Genomic DNA, 17,033 nt, shown 5'->3' on the forward strand with positions numbered 1-17,033 from the left:
TGAGGGGTGTGTGGGCTATATATGAGGTGGTATTTATATTTAAAAAAATCAGCTTGGACTTTAATAGAGCTGGGGACCACGAGCAGCATTTGGAACCGGCTCTTCCCACATCAGAACTGGGGGATGCCTGGAAGTCGGTCAGTGCAGGATCCAGTTTCAGATGCCTTCTCAGTCCCCAGAATCCACCGCTGCTTGCAGCCTGCATTTCATGATTCAAACGTACCCAGCTTTTCCTGCAAAGAGAAATTGAGCTGGGCAAGTTCCTCTGAAAGCTCCTCCCTCAATCTCTGTATATGCAAGACAGCTCCAAGTTCCTTCCTAAGGAAGAAGTAAGTCTGGTTGGTGTCACTCAGTGGCTTCTTCAGCTCTTGCAGTGACCAGCTGACCAGTCTAGCTTTGGCCATAGCCTTTGCCAATTTAGTTACTGATTTCAGAGATTAAAGACCCAACAAGAAGAGCAACTGCAGCAGCCTGATCCGTTTGCTCTCTGTTTTGATCATGGCTCTTCTGTGTTGCTGACTGATGCTTGCCCATGCCTGCAAGAGCTGAAGACTTCCAGAGAGGGTAGACCAACCTACCCATGCTTGGTCTACTTGAATTCCCTGAGGTTTCCTTCATGCCACAAGGCTCCTGAGCAGTCTTCATCTCTGCATGGGTTTGCATGAATGGCAGGGCTCTGACCTTTAAAGTGAAGAACATTCAGTACTTCAAGACTGAAGACAAGATGGGTAAGAGGAAGAGGGGTCGTCTCAAAACAGCATTTCTCATGCCATTCAGACTCACGGAAAGTCCCTGATTGCCCAGCACCAAGGGTTTGTATTGCTAGGTCAGTTTTGCACAACTCTCTAGTGAAAGCCATTGGACTTCTGCAGAATCCCTGTAAGAGGAACAAACCCAGTCACCAAACACAAAACCAGCTGTGCTGAGAATTCTCTATCTGCCTCTGATGGCCTCACATGGCACCCACAGAAAAGCATCCATCCTCGTATTTATTGCAACTGTCTAAATGCTTCTTTATATAAAAGCCTGGAATAGCTTCAAAAGCCTCTATCTTAGGAAAATAGCATGCATTTAATAGCCTTCCAGGAAAGTATCACATATAAATTGAACGAGATCATTTAGCCAAGTAGCACTTAATTACAGCCAGAAGAGCAGCACCCAAACTCCATGGAGCTCCTCCATGAGGGAGCTCTTCCTCCTTGGACGGAGACTATAAAAACCAATGGGACTGTGTAAATTCAGCAGGCTCCCTGTCAGGCAGAGATGCAGTTGAAGGGTCCAACTCTTCATCAGCTGTGCTCAGTAGTTTTCTCTATAGCTCACCAGACTGGAAGTGCACCAAGCAGAGCTGCACTGACGACTGTGCAGAAGCAGTGTGGGACCTAGAGGAGGTATTAACTGACTGAGAGAGTCAAAGAATACACTAATCAAGATGTTTCCCTCTGCTAATTAAGGTCCTGTGGGGCATCACCTATGCTTTCATGCTTCCCTTACACACAGGATTTTCCCAGAAGGCCACAGTGGAAAAACAGCTGCCTTCCAGCAAGCTTCAAACTTTCTATCCACCTTCACTGAAGCAGATCAAAGCAGCTGTCACCTCTCTAAAATGGAACATTTGAGTGGTTAAACTGAAGGCCAAAGAGGCTAAATTAGTGTTATTTTTAGCCAAAGTTTGCTACCACTCAGCAGAAAACTGCCAGTACAGCAAGCATACTGCTTCATACATAAATACTGGTGCTCGGTGGGACAGGCAGGCTCTCTGTGAGGCATAGGAAGCCAGGAGAGCAGAGGGAGTATTGTAGCCCCATCCAATGTTCAGGAGGCAATGCGTGATATGGGAAAGGTCTGGGAGAAATTGCCCTTCCAGACAAATGGCAGAGCCTGTCCTCAGCAGTCTGTGCACCAACATGGCAGGGCAACTCCTGGTGCTTGGAGGCAAACTGCCCCTTTTCCAACAGTCCCTGGGTAAAGAAACTGGGACATCTCAGCATTGCTCAAGGACTGGCCCAGCCCAGCATCCCAGGAAAGGACTTGGTGACGGGAGCAAACGTCCTGCAGCGTCTGTCCCAGGCACCTGCGTTAGTGCCTTAGTCACCTCTGATGGCACCGACTCCCACTTCTCAAAGGTGGGAGGACTCCGGGCTCCTGAGTCACTTCCCTCTCCTTGCTCCATTGCTGGGACTGGCACCAACCAAACACTCACACTGACGGTGCCCATAAGGGTCTCCTCGAGGCTGGGGTGCTGGTGCATGTTTGGGGACCAAGTGCCCCAAGAGAGCAACTGACAGCTCTCTGCTGCTCGCAGCCCTGGCTGGTGTGAGGTGAGGATGAGGAATGCCCGGTTTAGGTTTTTGTAGACATTTCCAGTGTTGATTAGTTTCAGTGATACTAAATATTAACATTCTGTCCCCTGAGTCTTTCGCCTTTCAGAACAGGACGCCTACTTGTTAATTAGTTCAGGCTTTTACCTGAAGGGTTATTTTGGGGATTGGCTTAATGTTACAGAGTGCTCAGTCTGTGCTCTGACCAAGTAGTTTGCTGTGAATCTGGAGCTGACATCACGTCGTTTAGTTCATTTATTTAAGTGTTGATTTGTAGCTGATGCACCCACGGGTAATGCTGACAGCAACTCTTATTTCTTCATTAAAATACAGTGAAATAAACACAGCCCTCACACCTCGTCTTTCCTTAGCTGTAACCTGCTCACACAAGGATAGTCATAGCATCACTGATGACAGCTAGGGCCACTCAGCAGTGGTATCACTTTTATCCCTGATGATTCTGGATGGCATCTGAGACAGAACACCTGGGGCTCCACCCAGCCAAAAGATGCTGTCAGTGTCTCTGCAGACACAGGAAATCTCCTGCTTAATTTAGGGCACAAATGAGGTCGTTGGTGTGGACACAAAATCTGCCAGCACAGATCTGGACCCATGCTGGCAGGATGAGTGGGCCCTGGCGGGTCTGGGGTTCTGGTTCCCAGCCCTGCTGTTGTCCTTGGCTGTACCTCCACAACCTGGGTCACCATCCCACGGTCTTTGCTTTCCCTCCATTCCTTTGCCCAACCTTTCTATTTCTTTCAGATGTCATTTGGCCCTGTGTTGGCACCTCACCAGTTTTAATAGTACCTTGTAACATCGCTGGCCATGGTAAGTGAAAGATCCCATGATATCGCCTGTATGTGCTCCAGTCAGAGAGTAAGGAGCACAGAAACCATATCCTTCCCAATGGCAGTGACAAAACTGTTTTCTCCTGAATAACTTGAAGATGTAATTTCAGAGAGGGGAAACTGAGGCAATGGCAAGTTTTTGCAAAACATTTGTGGTATGACAGAGAACCAGACCCAGCTCCCAAAGGATCAGTCTCACAGACAGCTCATTAGACCACTATTCCTTAGCCATATGAACAGCAAGATTGTCAGGGCCTGGGCAGCTTGCAGAGCTCTGAGCTTCTCTCAGACTCACTGTGGTGGTTTCCGTGCAAAGCAGTGCTGGAAACCTAAGCTCTGGATTCTCTCACAGCAGGTTACAAGGCTGGTGTTTGACAATTGCATGGGAGAGGTTGGGTTCCCGTGCTCAGATGTGATTTGAAGCACGTTCTTCCTTAGTGCCATGGCCATGCTGTGGCTGCAGAGAGGGTCTCATGCTCTGCTCCAGGACCCTGTGCTGCTGCAGTGGCCAGGTCTGGACAAGGGGCCATGTGGCAGGCACACTGGGGTAGTGGTGGAAGTGCTGTGGCAGGAGAGTGTCAGCCAAATACTAGACAAGGGAGTTTCACTTGCAGATCATGTGAGGTTCAGTGGTTTGCTGTCACTGCTGGGAACCATCCAGAGTATCATTTTGGGTCAAGCACTGACACAAGGAAAGCTAAAAGCTATCAAAAGCAGCTCACTCCACCAGCTGCTAGGACAGTGGAGCACTGGGTAAAGGCTCTGGCGAGAGGTTGGACATCCTGCTGGGCAATGGCACCTCCTCTAACCCATACAGAAGGAGAGCACAGCTGTAGATGTCTGTACACAGCCATCAGATGATGAGTTTTGAGGGCATAAATGAGGCTGGCACAGATCTGTGAGGTGCTAGCAGGGGACTGCAAGAGTGTGAGGTGCAGTCTTTGCTGCACAGAGAGCTGCAGCTTGTCCTGCTGCTGGGATCAGCATTTTCCCTTTCCCTCTTCATGGCCATGTGCTGCCACATTGGTACTGCTGGCTTTTGAGAGAATTGCCTCCAAGTAGTACTGGTGGAGTAGCTTGTGGCACGTACTGTGCTTCTTTGGGAAGCAGCATACCACAAGGCAAAATCATCATACTGGTAACAGCAGTAGCTGAGTCTAATACTAGGACATTGTGAACATTACCCTGATGAATGTTATTTCCTCTCACTGATTATTACTAGATTTCGAACCAGAACCTCAAATCAAGGAATTATCCGTAAATGTTTGTGGAATGGCTTCTTCTATCTACCTCAGAGTTACCCAGTTTGGGTTACTGTCACTATCAAGATAAAATGCATGAGAAGCCTAATCCTAGCCATCAATTCTTACTCTCCTGTGCAATGTGAATTTGTATCTGTTCATGGATCCTGAGCTGGCCCATCTCCAGCTGGAACCAATTCCTAAATCAGAAGGAACATTGGGTCCCCTTAAGCCCTGAGCAATTTAAAAGTTCTCTCCCATCACAACAGATTTGACCTGGACCGCCTTCTTTAAACTGCCTCCGAGTATTCTGTTTCATAACCAAATTGTTCATTATTGTTGCTCTCTCTAAACTAGCTTTCTGAACTTAATGGGGCTCCTCTTCAGGATGTACCTTTCGCAGAAGCAGTCTTGGTGTCTTATTTTGGCCATTATGTGCCTGAATGCCCTCTGTATGGGAAAGTTGGTGACAACAGAACAGCATCTCTCGCGGTAAAACTGCTCCATATACAGTCTGTGTTTATAAGTGCACAGTAACATCACGCTACTTTAATTATATGTTTTTCTGCCCCTTCTCTTTCATCTTTCTGTAACTTTGTCAAGGTTGTAAACACACCTAGGCCTTAAGGCTCCTTCAGCAAGAACTGCTTTCTAATCCATCTACGCGTTTTCCTTCGGTAGAGCTCAGTGTTCTGTACCTCTCCAAATTGCAGGGCTGCAGTAAATGCCTGAGAATGGTGCATGCGAGTGAAGCATATACTATAAAAGCAGAATCGTGTGACAGTGTTAGCAAGCATCTCTGATGAAAGATGAACACAGAGGTTGCAAGAGGCTTTCTCACATGTAGTTTGTGAGTGCTGGCAGACTTTCCATTGTTTTGATGCTCTGGTTTATTAAAACCTCCTTGACATATCAGCTTGTTTCACAATGGGTTACCATTATTCACAGGCCAATTCTTTGTGTGTTAGGCTAACAACTCATATGAAGGTTTCCCGTCCCATACTGGATTGCTTTTAAAATTGTTTATTTTAATTTGCCTTGTGGGCTTTTTGGGTTAAATGAATGTAGAATTGATTCACTGGGAAGACGTAGGATTTTCCTGCAGTTTAGCTATTCTTCAAGAAATCCAAGCTGCTCAAAGATGCTTCCCCTTTAAACAAGACGCAAAAAGAAATCAACCATTGCCTGGATAATGCCATTCTCATCAACATGCAAGGAGCTTGCTTGTCTGTCAAGTCGCCCACATCTTCTCAATCACTCCCTTTCATTTATCCTATTATGCCCCTATTTTAACTCATGCTGTGGCTGATACTCAATGACAGAAAGAAGAAACCCAGCTGAGCATCATCCTTCCTTTGCTTCCCCACTGGAGATGCAGTGTATGACCTTACCTGAAGGAGATGAGTACCTGAGCACTTGGTGGAGCTGGAGCAGGGAGAGACATTTAGAGCTACAGTCAAACACTGGCAACTCAGAGGAATGTGGGTGATGAGATCTGTTGTAGGCAATTGTTTTTTCTGACTTTTGCCCCCTTCTCCATGTGTGAAGAGATAGTAGGTGTTTTGCAGGCACTCACAGTTTGGAAGACATGATCATAAACCCTGACTAATGTTTGTGGTTGGTGGGTCTGTGGCAACAAGTCAAAGCAAGCGCTAATTGCTATAGCTATTGCTGCTATTTTATTATTTAATTTCACTGTATTAGTGTGGCATTGCAGGGCTCTAACCCGGAGCCACGGCCTCACGGGCAGGACACTATCCAAACACAGAACAAAGCAACGGTCCCTGCTGCTAAGAACTTGCAGCCTAAATATATTGGTTTATTGACTCCTGACCTGTAACCTAGAGGTGTTTGAGCCTCCTGACTCCAGGGATGGCAGAGCTCACATTGGTCTATGCCAGAATGCAGTGGGGCTCTGTGTTTGAGCAATAGTGTTACTGACCCACGTTGCCCAACCTGGAGGAGGTACCAGCCCAGGTGCTTGCACATGCAGGTGGGGAGACCTGTGGGAAAACAGTGGGTCCCACAGATAAATGAGAAAAATAAATATTTCTGGTCTTCAGCAGGAATCTGAGGCTCCAATCTGAGCCTGGAGCAGTTTGATCCCGTTTAGAAAACACAACCCCTTTCGAGTGGCTGATTCATGGCACTCTCTTCCTCAAGCTGTCTAGCACATGTCTACAAGTTGATGCAGTGATATGCAATAGCTTAGGACAAAGTTATTTCTCCCTGGCATGCATTTATGTGAACAGCAGCCAAAGGAAGCAGCCAGCTCTGATGCTGCTCTCTGATTGATCCAGTTCATGAAGACCTGCCCAGTGATTTCCACGCACATTGTGTGAAGATTAACACACCATGCTGTCAAACAGTGTCCCATAGCACTGCAGGAGAAACCCTCTGGTTAACCTGTGCACTGCAAACAGCTGGAACTGGCCATTGTAATGAATCTGTGGGGTTTTATATTATAAATGATCTAACAGCATTCTGCTAATTGTGTTTCTTACTTTCCTGGGTATTTCTTCAAGACATGAAACAATGCTGAGAGCCCACGGGTCTTTCTTTCATTTATGTCAATTTAAGACACTCTGAGCTTCCCATTCTAGCGAGAGCCTTGCAACTGTCAGCGACATTAATAATAAAAATACTTGGAGTTACCATTTCTGTCTCTCCCTTGGTTCAACAGAAATATAATTACCTGGAATAATTTCTAACACATGAAGCAATTTAGGCCAAAATCCTGGAGGCACTGGGTAGGAATTTGGCCATTGGCTTCCAAAGCGAAAGAGAGATTCTTCTCCTGCACAAGAAGACTCATGCCTGTTGTGAACAGTTTAGAGTTTGCTGTTGAAATAAACTTAATCTCTTTCTTATTAATTCAAGGTTTTATTCTGGATTAGGCTATCCTTGCTGGCAATTCAGATCCTTGGTGTGGGAGGACACAGTGACCGATAGGATGTGCAGATCAGGTTCAGACTTGCAAGGGCTGGTGTAGTCCAGGCTCACTGCTGGCTTCAGGACTCTGTATGCAATATTTGCTTCTCTGCTTCAGCCATTGCTTGGGTATGTCACAGTCTGAAGGAAGGGAGTCCATGGGGATGACAAGCAGAGGGAGAGAGTGCATAGTGAAGTCAGTGTTAGTGTGCTCCGGTCCCTGCCCTCCCAACAGCCCCACAACTGGGAAAAGCAACTCCTGCCTGGCATCAGTGCGGATACCTGCCGGGTTAAGTGAGGTCACCGGCTCCCGACCTCTAGAAGGGAGCAAGAGAGAAAGCAAGCACAAGATCATGCCAGGCGATGCGCTGTCATGGCTTGTTCCTCAAGCCCCAGAGAGCTCCACACCCATGTACTCTTCACTGTTTCCTCACGAGCCTTGCGTGAGAAGCTCCTGGGGGATGGATTCAGGAAAACCCTGTCATTTGCACTGTAATGGTACATGGGGAAGCAGTAGCAATCTCCACGGGAACTGGGCTACTTCAGCCCGGCTCCGCCCAGCTGGTGAAGACGGACAAACTGCCAGCTCATCACACGGAAGCACATGGAATTGGAGGGATGGATGGATGGATGGATGGATGGGTGGATGCCGCACTTCTGGGAAGCTCACTGCTACACTGCTGCCTCTTTACTCTCCATAGAGAAGGTTTCTCTCTGACTAATTTACAAGGCAGCCATCTGGCACATGCATAAAGGCTATGCGATGGCTGATCACTCTGAGGGCATTTATCTTCATGAATGAGGAGGAGAGGGTTATAGTGGCAAAGCCCCGAGGAGCTGGCGTGTCTCTCCTTGCGAGTGAAGATTAATGTGTTGTGAGATGTCGGCTAACATGTATCATGCATACACAGTGTACCTTTCCCTCTACTCCCCTCTCCTTCCCTCAGCTCTCTTCTCATGGACTAATACAGCTTTGACTGATGACCAGTTACAAAGAATACACTCCCGCTCCCCACAAAATGTGAGGGAAATCTGTGGGAAACAAAGTGCTTGAAATGGTTGGGGGAACTTTGATACCCTGTGTTATTAACTACTAACTGAATAGAAAAGCAGCCTGTGGAAAGGATTTCACATCTCTATGTCTTTAGTACAAACTTGATGGACAGCATCCTCTCTTTTCAAATATATAGCCCATAAATTAAGTTCCTGCATTTGTTATGGCACCCAATTAAAGAGCAAATTGAGGTTCCATGTCTCACATTTGTACCTAAACCAGCAGACTGACTTCCTTTGAAAGTTCAAGTATAGAGGAGTGTTTTCAGCTGAAAACAAAGATCTTTGAAGCTGGACGGGTACATCAAGGCCAGTAAGAAACTGCATTTGCTATTGGCTCTGCACATCTCTTTGCATTGTTTACTTCAATAAGATATCTGCAAAATCACTCCATGCAAAGGGCAGAAATGAATAAAGGGAAATTTTATGAGAAAACACAATGAAATGGCAAATCTAAGTGGATAACTGCCTAATCTGTACCTGGTATATATTTTGCCTTCAGAAACACATGTTCAAGTTCTGTAGAGGCAGAAAAGCCTTGTTTTTCTATGCAAAGCAGTTCAGTTTTGGAAGAATGCATTTTACAGGTTGAATTAATGCTCTTTGTAGTCAGTGTGGCTCCAAGCTCACGGAGACCTGTGACTTTTCAAGCATGGCAACAGCAGGGAAGCGTGTGTCTATCTCCAGGCCCTGATCTGGACCACTTCAGGCAATGGCAAAACCCCTGGTTTCACTGGCGGTGAAACATCTGGCTGGTCCGCACAAGTCAAGAAGAGAGAAATTAGGGGAGCTGTGGAGATACAGGGACAAGGGAGTATACAGATTCTTTACTGTGGGAATGAATGCATTCGAGGTGACAGCAAGCACAACATGGGAAATTAAAGAAGGACTTAAAAGATATGAGTTTGTGGCTGAACTGGGAGAGAAGTCCCTGCCTTTCAAAGTGTCTTGAGGCAGAGGGAGCTGCCAGGGCTGGGCAGAAGCATTTGTGTTATGGTTGAAGATGACCAGCCTTTCTCCAGAGCAAAGATATCCTCACAGGAGCGTGCCCTGTCCACTTCCTCCTGCAATCTGCTGCTACAGACGCGAGATTTCCAGGCTCTTCTGAGCACATACAGAAGACAATTATTCTGGAAAAGGGGTATTTCGCGTCAAATCCATTTTCTCAGCTAGTCTATCACTTACAAAGTCTCAGGTAGGAAACTGGTAATCTACATAAAAGTGAAAGGCATGTCATGCAGAATAGCTTGAAATATGGATCCCCTATCACAGAGCCTGTCATGTCTTGCTACTGTATTTCCATCACTGCAGACAACATAATGCCACTGCACCAGTCATGTTTCAACTAACACCTCAAGTCAGGTAGACACGTAACAGGTTAATTAGGGGCTTTGGCAAATTGAGTCCACGGGCTGTAATTACCAGCACTCAAGACCTACAATTTCTGTTTTAATTAAAATAAACAGTGTGGAGAAGCTGACATCACACCAGAGTAACCAGCGTGTAAGTCACAGTTAATTATATTAAGCTGTGGCCTCCGTCATAAAAGATACTCGGTTTGGATCTGGATTTATAGAGACTGGCTTTACCATTTTGGTGAAGTTTAATTGCTGCACAGAGGCTGACTGGTCCGGACAAGTCAGTCTGTTGGGGTGACGGGATGTGCCGTGTGTGGAATTGCTCCTTCTCTTCTCGGGGTTGAAGCAGGCAGTGCCAGTCTTTGAATCATCCCTTTGCTTCCTCCTGCCAGGCCCTTGCACCCAAACAAGCTCTGATAGTGCCCTGTCCGTGCTCAAGCTGCCCCTGTCACATCAAGCAGGAGTGAGCTCTGCCTGCTTTCCCGAAGAACGTTGCCAGGGAAAATGAGCTTGGAGGGAGAAAGCAGGAAAGTGGGATTCTGGGGAGAGTGTGGGTGGTGGAGGCTCAGGGCACTGAGGTGCTTTGGGCACTCCTAGGTGCAGAGAAGCCTCCAGTGATGGTGAGCCGGGCTCTTTGTTCCTGAGCACACCCAGGGCACGGGTGGCACATTTGTCCGGTGCATCCAATAAACGCTCCTGCTCTGGCACAACTCTTGCCTTTCTCTCCACACTCACTCTCCAGCTAATTCCTTAGGCAGCGTTGCAGAGTACGTAATGGTACCACGGCCCACACTCCAGCCTCTCATCTGCCACCTCTCCCGCTTCTCGTCCTCCACCCAAGCTTCTCTCCCAACCCTGCCTTTTGTCTCCTTCACCCACTTTCAACCTTGTGCCTCCTTTGATGCCACCCGACAGGCTAGGTGCAGCCAGATCCACCCTGCCCAGCCAAAAACACGCCTGTTTTGCAAAGCAATCCAGGTCTATCGGACATACGCTGTTCTAGGATGGCTTTTATTGCATTACACAATCTGTGTGAGTCTCCAGCCTGAGCAGTCGTGAGGGAGCAGACGTCTCTTGGGCTTGCCAGGCCTGCCCAGCAGCGCCACGCAATCCAAAGGGCAAATAATTAGGCACGCAGGAGGGCAGATGTGACAAATCTCAGGCTTGCACTTTTCCAGTCTGGTTACAAGAACCTGGCAGGTGTCCCCACAACCGTTCAGTTACCCACGGGACTATGGGGTGTCCTCTTGGACAGTGTCCGCTCCTTGCAGGGGCTAGGTCCCAGGGGGACTCATCTGAGCCCCTTGTTGCGTCCCGGGACTGTCAAGGATCAGCAACAAAACACTGGAAGAAGCATCTGAGCATCTCCTGGGGAATGTAATGGTTACTGCAGCCAAAGCTGCAGAATAGCACCACGACTCCTAGCAGTGGCATGTGGGTGACAATGAGCACCCCCTGAAGCATCACATTCAGCTTTTACGGTGGAGCTGGGAAGTGAAAAACTGAATATGCGTATGTCCTAATTTCTTGAAATCAATGCACTTTACCTTTAGGACCAACCTGACTGCAAAATCCCTGGAAAACAGAATTTCAGTGGAGCTTAGATGACCTCATCTCCCTGGGGAAAGAGAGAAAGAAGGGAGCGTAGGGCTAGGCACGCTCCCGTTTTCTGTTGTGCAAGGTGTGCGCTTTGGTAATGGACACAGGCTGCTGGATGGACAACATTTTTTGTATTGCTTCTCCTGAGTAAGAGGAGGTTTTTTAAATCATTCTTTATTACAGCCCATTTTCAAGCATGAAAAAAGTCATGGAGAATGCAAGTCATTTTTGTACGAACTTAAGCTTTTGTATTTCTTCATGAAAACAAAGAAATACTATGCTCAGGCCATATCAGTGGAAAGAGTTGTTATGCACTCATTCGGTCACTTCAGGATTGGTCTCTGACTTCTGATACTGGCTGATCCTTATTCAGTTGCACATGTTATGTTCAGTTAACCTTTACTCAGTTAAGTATGGTTTCCCTGCCACCTCTCCATCAGAAATTGCGACTCCCTATGATGTTTTGATTAGCATACTATTAACCAATGATTTTTACTATGTCAGAGGCCTCTTACTGAAATTCTTCTTTTCAACTGTTCTTTCATTGTTCTGCCAGTTTCCTAACAGCTACTATAACCTGCAGCCTAATTATTTTCATTTCCATGCTATTTTGAGACTGACCGAATAGCAGCAGCATGATGAGTATTAAATTCAGTTGTTAATCTCTATAAGAGATCTCACTAAACACGGCTGTCTAACTGCTCATGGGCACTGCTGTTAACTTGTAGCCCATCTACAAAGCACCCGAGAAAGATGGTGTTTGTTTGTTTGTGTTGTTTTCATGCTGGATTGCTTTGCCTTCTTTGGTAACCAGGTAAGACACCCCGAGCAAGCTCAGACACTGGTGTCTGGGGTAGGTCTGTGTGTTGCCCAAGAAGGCAGGTTGCCCTGCGCTGCCCGTTGAGGGTTGTTAATGCTTTTGGCTTCTGCAGGTGAAAGCAAAAAGACAAAGCAAAGCCACTCATGCCCAGCCTTGAGACGTGTGTGTTTGACACTGCCTGCCCTCAGCAGGGGCTGATGTAGCTGACGTGATCACATAATCCCAGCCTGGTTTGGGTTGGAAGGGACCTTAGAGCTCATCCAGCTCCAGCCCCTGCCACGGGCAGGGACCCCTTCCACTGGAGCATCTTGCTCCAAGCCCCTGTGTCCAACCTGGCCTTGAGCACTGCCAGGGATGGGGCAGCCACAGCTTCTCTGGGCACCCTGTGCCAGCGCCTCAGCACCCTCACAGGGAAGAGCTTCTGCTTAAGAGCTCAGCTCAGTCTCCCCTCGGGCAGGTTCAAGCCATTCCCCTTGGCCTGTCCCTACAGGCCCTTGTCCCAAGCCCCTCTCCAGGTTCCCTGCAGCCCCTTTAGGCACTGGAGCTGCTCTCAGGTCTCCCCTTCAGGAGCCTTCTCTTCTCCAGGCTGAACAAGTACTGAGCCCTCCCGCTTCCACCCCTGGGCTCCATGGCCACTGCACCAAGCAGAAAGTGAGTTTTAGAGCAGTAGGAATGGGGCGCAGGGCCTGGGGCAGCAGCAATGCACTGAGAGCTGGGGCAGGATCACCTTCTCTCTTGGAAACCAGCAGCCAGGACAGCGGCTTCTAAAAGCCAGGACACCCAAATTACTATTCTTTGTGCTGCCAGGATACCATAGCGCTATTCGGGGGGGGGTATGGGCCACTCTGCAGCCCTGTGTGCTGCCCAGCATTTGGGCTTTCACTGGCTCTGAGGATATGTGGTTTTAAATAATTTTGCCTAATTGTAAAGAGACATTTTGGCTTTTCCTCTTCTTTTAAGTGCTGTTGCCAAACAGTTTGTCCTGAACATGATAGTTATAGTACTGTTTGTTTTTCTTCTCTTATCAAAGCAGGATGACAAGAGACAAAATTGCTGTCCTGACTCTGTAACATCCTCTTTCATATCCTCTCTTCCACACTATGGGAAGAGCAAAGTGCACAGACATCAGGCCCTTGACAGGTCAGGTCAGAGTGGCCAGTGAGCAGGCAGGAGCACGTTGCAGACCACGCTCATGAAAGACTCTTACTAAACCCCATTCAAGTGACAGGAGGAGTTTTCCCTGATTTCATCAGGTTTGGGAAAGGGGCCAATATCCTCCTCGGAACCTCTGTCCCTACATAAACCGTACAACTTTCATTTCATGTTCAGGGCTGGGCCACAGCATGGACAATGATGGGAGGGGTTTGAGGGGCTCTGAGTAGCAGTTTACACATCTAAGATTTTAACAGGGAGACCCACTGATGAGAGGGAGATTGCAGAGACTGGAGGGGAGAGGATGGGGAGAAAGGCACAGAAGCAACATGCTCTGACTATGCAGGGGGCTGCTGCTGGCACAGGGGCAGAAAGTCCTTTTCATGCTACTTAAGTTTTGGTGTCCCTGAATGATAATTCTTTTTAATTCAGGTCACAGTGAAAAGATACTTACATACTTATTAGGAAATGAAAATACACCATGTGTGCTCTCTTGTGTCTGCTCACAGGGCAAGGTGTGTGATGGGACCACAGGTTTTGGTGATGCTACAGGGCTGCATCACTCTTTCTGGGTTGTATTTACCACATCCTAGGCTTCAAGGAGTTTCATTAAGTCTGATCAGAACATTTGGGGAAAAATTAAGTACATTTACTGAAGCTTTTAAAAATAGTTCCCACTCCTGCTGTTTTACCCCTGGGCATTTTGCTTCGGATGCACTCTCAGGCCTTGGGCTTCTACGACAGAAAACAGCTCCCAGTCAGAGGAGGGCTGAAACCGTCCTTCCCTCTAATGTTCTCATAAACATTTCCAACAAACTAATGTAACAAGGAGGCACCTGCGTTCCCAGGGCCCACCCTGGCAGAGAAATATCACTCCTGCAATCTTGCTTTAGAAATGACCTGGCTGCGGTATGGTAATGGGTGAAGTTGCTCCAACTCCTTAAAGCCAGTGGAGAGCCTCCCATGGCTTTCAGAGGCTGCCTGTGTGTTGAGGCAGGAGCGGACCACTTGCAAATGTCTTAACAAAGGTTAAAAAAAGAACACACAAACTACACTTGCTGGAAGCTTTATAAAAAATTAGCATTGCTCTAATTCCCCACACAAGCGAATCATCGTGGGATTTATGGCAAGAGTGTTATGGCCAAGAGAGCTTACACTATCCTTTTCTGGAGCTCAGTGCCATCTCCGGGGCTGGAGGTAGCAAGGAACCCCAAGGAGGTCCACTCCCCCTTATGCCAACATGCTTTTTATGGGGCTTGCACGCATTGGACAAGCAGACTGTCAGACAGCATCTCTGACATGTTAAGAAGCACATCCAGACTGTGGCAGTTACAGCTGCTCTCCCAGCCCAGCACTCACCAGCACCTTCTGGCCTAACCCTGATGCTCCCACAGGCTGCAACACGTCCCCAGAGAGAGGACAAACAGCAAAGCTACAAACCTGAACCCCAGGCTCGAGCAGCCCACTGCGACGGGCTTCTTCCCCCAGTCCTCTCACCAGCACAGCGTTTCTAGCCCTTGTGTGGCGCTGCCAATGGCCATGCCCTCCTCCAAGCTTTCCACTGATGCTTGATGGGTAGAAACCCATCAAAGCAGCCAACCCCACCACTGGTGTGAGGGAAGGAAGCCAGGGGTGAGCAGACCATCACAGTCGGGATGCACCCTTGGGGATCTCTCTGATGCTGGCAGGGATTTGGAGGACAGCCCAGGCTTTTCCTTAGCTGTGTTACCAGGTGCCCTGTGTGGCATTGCTCCCACAGTCATTACATCATCAGATGGATTGCCTTTGGATTTCAAAATAGGTTAAAACTGGTGTGGTTTGGCTGTGATGGGTCTGCTGGTGGGAAAGGAAAAGCCTCTGTTCCCCACCCATGGGGTGTTTTGGAGACCTTGTGAGGCAGAAAGCCAAGGTGTGTGAGCGAGGAGCTCCATCCTGGCTGCACTCGGGTGAAGCCAGCTGGGAAAAACAATGCTTTTTCATAAAGCCTTCTTCCACCCCAGCACCAACATGTTCCACCATGCTCAGGCAAACTTCGTTCAACGATTGACGTAGGTGCTGCTGAGAGACCACCTAATTAAACTGTATTTTCCAGAGTTACCCCAATAAAGAGGACAGGAGTCAAAGGGGTTGAGGATCTCAGTCCAATGAGTTCTTTTGAAGGAGGCAAGGAGGGTTTGAGAGAAATTTGACATTTCTGTGAAATGAGGTGGATATGGGATGAATAGTAGGAATATCCACACATGTTCCGCTGTCATCGAGAATACTTGATTCTGAGAGTTTTACTTCCAAATGAAGTTTCACTTCCAAATGAAGCTTTACTTACAAATGAAACTGAGAGTTTTACTTCCAAATTCTTTCTAGTGCTACTCAGACACACTTCCAGCCTGTGCTGTGGGTGAGAGCTCAGGTACCACATCACACTGAAGATTTTATCATCGTTTGTAGTAAAACACTCTTTTTCACTTTTTCTCTCTGTGAAAGGTGCAGGATATGACCTGCTAAAGCCACCCTGAAGTAAGCAGTGGCCCTAATTCCTAAATGAGCAAAATACTGGAAATTCGCAGCATCCAGACCCCTGCAGACACCCCAGACACAGTGCCAGCCCCTCAGAGATGCTGCTTTCCTGTCCAAACACTCAGTACACATCCCATGAGCAGAAGGGTTAAAGCTCCCTTTTTCCCTGTGAAAGTGGCTTCTCTTAAAATGAGCACCAGGCTGCCTGCTCAGGTTTTTTGGCTGGTCCTTCCACCTTTTCCCCCGGCTCCATTCAGTAAAGAGGAGCTAAAGGAAACACCTTGGGCTGCAGTGAATATGTAGCGGGTTTTTGCACTTCCCCTTGCTGCCCTTCCCAGCCCGGTGACGTGGGGATTCCAGAGGTTTCCTGAGCAGCTGCTGGATGCTGCACCTTTCGGAGCTGCAGCACTGACTCCTCCACCCCCTTTCCCCTTCGGCAGATCTCACACAAGCCAGGGGATTTAAAATAACCCAGTTATAAAAGCCAGCCTGGTGTTCATGTGGACAGACAGACTCTGCCCCCAGCTGCCTGTGTGAATCTGGTGTAACCCCGGTGTCCTGGGCACACTTTTGGGGTGAGATGGGCAATTGGGGTGTTCAGACAATGTGCCCCCCACCTCCTCAGTTTACTGCCGTGGCTTGTTAAATTAGGTGTGGATGATTTTAATTAGGCTGGGGGCTGTGCTAAAAATACCTCTTTTTTTTTTTAATGCATAGACATGCTCTCTTGCTTCTTCCTCTTTTATATATACACATTTCTTCCAAACAAATGTTAGGTTCCAGGCCGTCTGCATATGGGCCAGGTCAAAGCAGCCCTGGGCTTGTCTTGTTCTTGATAGCTGCTCCTCTGACACCTCTCAGATCACACTGACAAGAAACACTTTTATTCCTCAGCCTGTAATTCCTGCCTCTGTGTGTGGGACAAGCTCACACACCTTGTAACTATTTAACTTCGGCTCAGAACTCATCTCCTCATTACCCAGCTATAATTACGTCTGACAAAAGTATTGAATGCACCAAAGCACGACAAGCAAAGGCAGAGGGATTAAACTGATACAGGCCTTTCACACCCATGAACATTGTGCCCCCACAAAGAGCTTGAGAAGGAAGAGGGTGAATAATTATTGAAGGATCATAGCCGTGATTGAAGGGTTTGATGTCTCATCCGGCACCTGAAGAGTCAGGCAATTATGGGA

The sequence above is a fragment of the Lathamus discolor genome, chromosome 11 (genome assembly GCF_037157495.1).
Source record: "Lathamus discolor isolate bLatDis1 chromosome 11, bLatDis1.hap1, whole genome shotgun sequence".
In the NCBI taxonomy this organism is placed as follows: Eukaryota; Metazoa; Chordata; class Aves; order Psittaciformes; family Psittacidae; genus Lathamus; species Lathamus discolor.